The 4596-nt window shown below is 54.0% G+C and overlaps 1 long non-coding RNA gene across 1 annotated transcript; it reads left to right on the top strand.

Annotated features, from left to right (window-relative positions):
- The first annotated feature begins 2467 nt into the window (after positions 1-2467).
- LOC122907622 lies at positions 2468-4292 on the top strand. Its single transcript, XR_006384731.1, has 3 exons — positions 2468-2527; positions 2841-2953; positions 4041-4292. It is a non-coding gene; the product is annotated as an uncharacterized LOC122907622 (long non-coding RNA).
- Positions 4293-4596: the final 304 nt, after the last annotated feature.

Raw genomic sequence — 4596 nt, 5'->3', positions numbered from 1 at the left:
ACTTGACGTGCCCAAGGAAACTCAGTGTCCCAAAGAATGAGGGGCTTACAATGACAAGGCTGGACAGGGAGCCAGGCATCAGTCCCTGTGGGCCAGGTTAGAGATTTTTGATTTCTTCCAAGAGCAGTGGCAAGCAACGGTGTTTGAAGAAGTAAAACGACACTGCGTTTTGCAAGATCCTTTGACTATATTATGGCTGAAGGATGGAGGTGGTGATCAAAGTGAGGAAACCGGGGGACCAGTTCAGAGGCTGTGACATCTCTGAGATGGAGTGGAGAAATACGGCCTTAAGGAAAACTGCACCTGGTGAGTCATTGATTCATTCAGCACTTTTAAACACCTACCGGGAGTCTGCTCTGTACTAAGCACCTTGAGCCAGAGTCAGGCTGGTCTCTGCCTTTGGGTAACTCAGTCTTTCTCAAAGGACAAGCCAGAGGCATCTCAGCTAGGTTGAAAGTCCAAAGTGCTCTAGGAGGTTCAGACAGCACATGCCCCAAGGCACACGCCCAGAGGGAGTGGGTGCCCGGAGTGGGTGCTCTCTGCAAACGCTGTCTGAGCTTCGGGCGGAGAGAGGGCAGGGTTCTGGCGAGGGATCTGTTAAGGTCCCCTCTCCAGCCTGCCAGCATCTGCAGGGGTCTTGACCCCAGGAATCTTCCTGGCACCCCTCCCTGAGGAGGCCCTGGGAATAGGGGAGCCTGAAGGTATGGGAGGACACAGGGTCCCCCCAAGTGCCTTGGGCAGCTGCACGCACCAGGCCAGGTGAGGGCCCAGCCCAGTTCTCACTCTTTTCCTGCTTCTGAGTCACTTTCCTTGGAAGTGCCATCCTTGGCAAACCTGCTTACTCACAGTCTCCACCCTCAGCCCTGCCCTTTCCTGGGGGAGGGAGCGGTGGAGTGGCCTGGGGTGTCTGGGCTGGGAAGCCTGGCCTTCTACTCCAAGTCAGACCTGGGTCTCCCCCTTGGAGTGGGAGCTCCCTGAGGGCAGGGATGTTTCTTTGCTTTGAAACAGGGGCTCCTGCAAGGCCTTGAGGAGAGTTCCCTCCCAGAGGCCCATCTATCCTTTGGGTGCTGAGGATTGGACTGTCATGGGGTTCCAGCAGCACTCAGGGCCTGGGCTGTGGGGAGCATTTGCAGCCTTCGGCGTGCTTCCCCACTCTGCCCATTTCATCCATAAAGCCCCAGGACCCACTCCCTGCTGTGACTGGGAAGGCAGCAGGATTTATGGGACTGCTAGGGATGCATGGCATGGTATTCAGGCTTCTGATCTCAGGGTGGCTTCTATATCTGCTTGGGGGTGCTGAAGCATGCACCCCCTCATTCACCTCCTGCCCAGCCTCATGGGCCTCCTTCTTAGACCAGGAAACAGACCTGTAAGGGAGAAGAAGAGCTACCTTCTGGAAGGTCAGAGGGAGAAGAAACTCTGCTGACCAGCACCAGGGCCTTGGGGCAGCCCCACCATTGTCCCCCAGGGCTAAGAGTTCAAGGTTATCCTACCTAGCTCTCTGTCTTCCTGCCAGGGACTGAGTCTTTGCAATGCAAGCTGTGGACTGATGTGCCCTCCAATTCTTGCTCTGGTCTTACTGCCTTTAGCTGTCTCTTCAACCTCCTCAGATCACAGGGAGAGGGGGACTTGGGAGAATAAGATATCTGGCCCCCCACCCCTTTCCCCCAGTATTTGCATCTTTGGGTGGAGTATCATGGGGCTGTGGGACTTTCAAGAAGGCAACGGGTTTAACGGCTGTGCAGAGGTGATGAAGGGAAAAGGGAATTAACTGCCAACAAGCATTCGACTGGAATCTTCTACAAGTAGTGGGGCCGGAAGATAGCTCCACAGACGTGGTGGTGAGTCCAGAAGACCCTGTGGGATGGGGGAGGCACAAAGGGCCGTGAGAACATCTGAGGGCCCAAGCAGAGCCTATGTCTTTGAATATCAGCAGTATCCCCCACAAACTCCCTTCTTGAAAGACAGAGGAAAAAATTTGGGAATAGTACTGAAATTTGGCAGAGAGGGACCACAGGGAGTAAAAAAAAAAAGAGACATTCAGAGGTGCCTGCATGGTTCTGTTGGTTGAGCATCTGATTCTTGGTTTCTCAGGGTTGTGGGATCGAGCCCTGCCTTGGGCTCTGTGCCCAGTGGGGAGTCTGCTTGAGATTCTCCCTTCTCCCGCCCCTCCTCCTGCGTTCTCTCTCTCTCTCTCTCTCTCTCAGGTAAATAAATCTTTAAAAAGAGAGAGATGTTCAGAAGTTTCAGATACTGAGGAGGGAGGTGTTTGGCGGAGATGACCTCAAGGAGAAGCCACATTTTCAAGACTCCTGAGATCGACAGTGGGGGAACCCAGGAGCAGCGAAGGTGAGAAAACTGCCCTGGCCCATTCCAGCCCCCCACCTGGGAACCTCCTCCTACATGGACAGGGGACTCCTGGTTTCAACACATGCAACAGAAAAGGATTGCCAACAAACCCTATACAAAGTTTTTCCTAGGCAAGAAGATAGGACGCCAGACCCTTTCTTCAAACAGAGGCCTGCCAGTAAGTGTGGATGAGTAAACCAGTTAAGTCAAAGCTAATATAGTTGAAGGGGGGTGGGCACTGAAGAAAAGCATAGGCACCCCAACTGTTTGGCCTGTTCCATTCTCCTGCCCATCCTCCCCCCTCTCAGGGGTTCTGTGCAGCGTAACGTTCTCCTGCCTCCTCCCAGGCAGTGACAGAAGCCTGTCCTGGGTGTTGGGTTGGGGCAGAGCTGGAAGAGGTCCCTATGGGCTCCTGCTCAGCACCCGTCTCCCTACACCATCTGCCGTCACTCCCTGCACCCCTCCATTCACTGGGTTCCTTCTCTTTCCAGATCCTGCAAGAAACCATGAAACCACCCAATGAGCTCACGTCCAGAGTCACTTGATGGCCCCTGAAAGAAAAGATGGAAGTGTCAAAGCCCTGTCTGACCTACAGGGTTTTCGGGTGGGTTTGGGGACGTGGGAGTGAGCTGTAGAACCCTCTGCTCCTCCTAGGCGGCCTGGACTGGCTGCAGGGTGTGCCGGGATCAGAAGGTCTGGGTAGAAGCTGGGCCCCAAGTCCTCTGCAGCAGTGAAACTTCGATAGGCCCCAGCTTCCTCGCTTGTAAAAACCCTCCCTGCCCCACCAGCCTCTAGAGACAGAGTCTCCACGTTCTGTGACAAGATGCCCTGAGTGAATTCTACTCTCAGGAGTCCCCCCTGGCCCACTCTGACCCCTCAGTGAGCATCCCTGCGTATCTTCCTCAGTGTGGGAGGTGTCCTCACAGTCCTCCTGCATTTCCCCGGGATGAGTGGCTCTGCATGAAATGTCCTCCCACCCCATGAGCTGTAAGAAGTGGACCGTGGCTGAGGGGAACTCCCCCAGACACATACAGACACAAACGCATACATTGCCTGAGGTCTTGAAGAATTTGCCACAACCTAGAGAAGGCTCTTCCCCAAACATTCCCTCAAAGTCCTGATTCACCCAACTCCTGCACTCTGGGCACCCTGCTGACTGGTATTTGTGCTTTGAGTGACCACGTGTCCCTGGGCAAGGGAGCCCCACAGTCGCAGTGGGGGCACGTCCTCATTCTGCCACTTCGCAATGGCACGCCGCTGGCCACAGGTTATTTGCTAACCTCAGGTTTTTCCATCTATGGAATAGAGATGCTAGCTCTGAACTTACAAAGTGGTTGTGAGACTTAGATGCGATAATATGTGTGTGACAGGGTGGAAATTATTAGGGCATGAGTGTTCCTTCCCAGGCGTTCCCTCCTCCCTGCGCGTTGGAGCAGATCCCGCTTGGCTTACTCCCTGGCTTTGCCTCCCTCAGCCTCTCAGGACGGTGCCGACTTGTCAGAATAACCCTGAGGCATATGCGATGTGGAATGGAGAGGAAAGAGGGTCGGGGCAGGGCTAGGAGAGGAGGGACGTCTGCAGGAGGAGAGGCTGGGAGAGCAAGGGACAGTGCTGTGGCCTGTGAACCCCTTCTGTGGGGCTTAAGGATTTGAATCGACAAGCTGAGTTATTTTGAAATTATTGTTTTTTAGGGTTGCCTTCGTGGACGATGATATGGCTGGAGGTTGGACCCCTTCGGTGAGGACCTTGAAAGTGATACATATGTCAAATGCTTGGCACAGGGCAGGGACACAGGAAGTACTGCGACCTGTGTGGTGTCCACTCGGTTTTGGATGACTCTTGTGCGCATGCGCATTGTCTCCCACTCTGGACTGGGTGTTTCCTGAATGTGGGTGTGACCACGTCAGCCTGGGAGTTATGTTTTGTCTCCTCAGCCCATTAGACTGGGGCTTTTTTTTTTTTTTTTTAAGAGAGGGAGAAGGAGAGAGATAATTTTGTTTTAAAAGATTTTATTCACTTACTTGAGATAGAGAGCAAATGAGAGAGCAGGAGTGGGGGAGGGGAGGCAGACACAGACTCCCTGCTGAGCAGAGAGGCCCGCGGATCTGGGGACGCTAGAATCATGAGCTGAACCCAAGGTGAACACTTAACGGACTGAGCCACCCAGGCGCCCTGAAGAGACAGAATCTTAAGCAGGCTCCACACCCAGTGCTGAGCTTGATGTGGGGCTCCATCTCACACCCTGAA

This window comes from Neovison vison, chromosome 5 (assembly GCF_020171115.1).
Source record: "Neovison vison isolate M4711 chromosome 5, ASM_NN_V1, whole genome shotgun sequence".
Classification (NCBI taxonomy): Eukaryota; Metazoa; Chordata; class Mammalia; order Carnivora; family Mustelidae; genus Neogale; species Neogale vison.
This window is presented reverse-complemented; position numbering and strand designations above follow the sequence as displayed.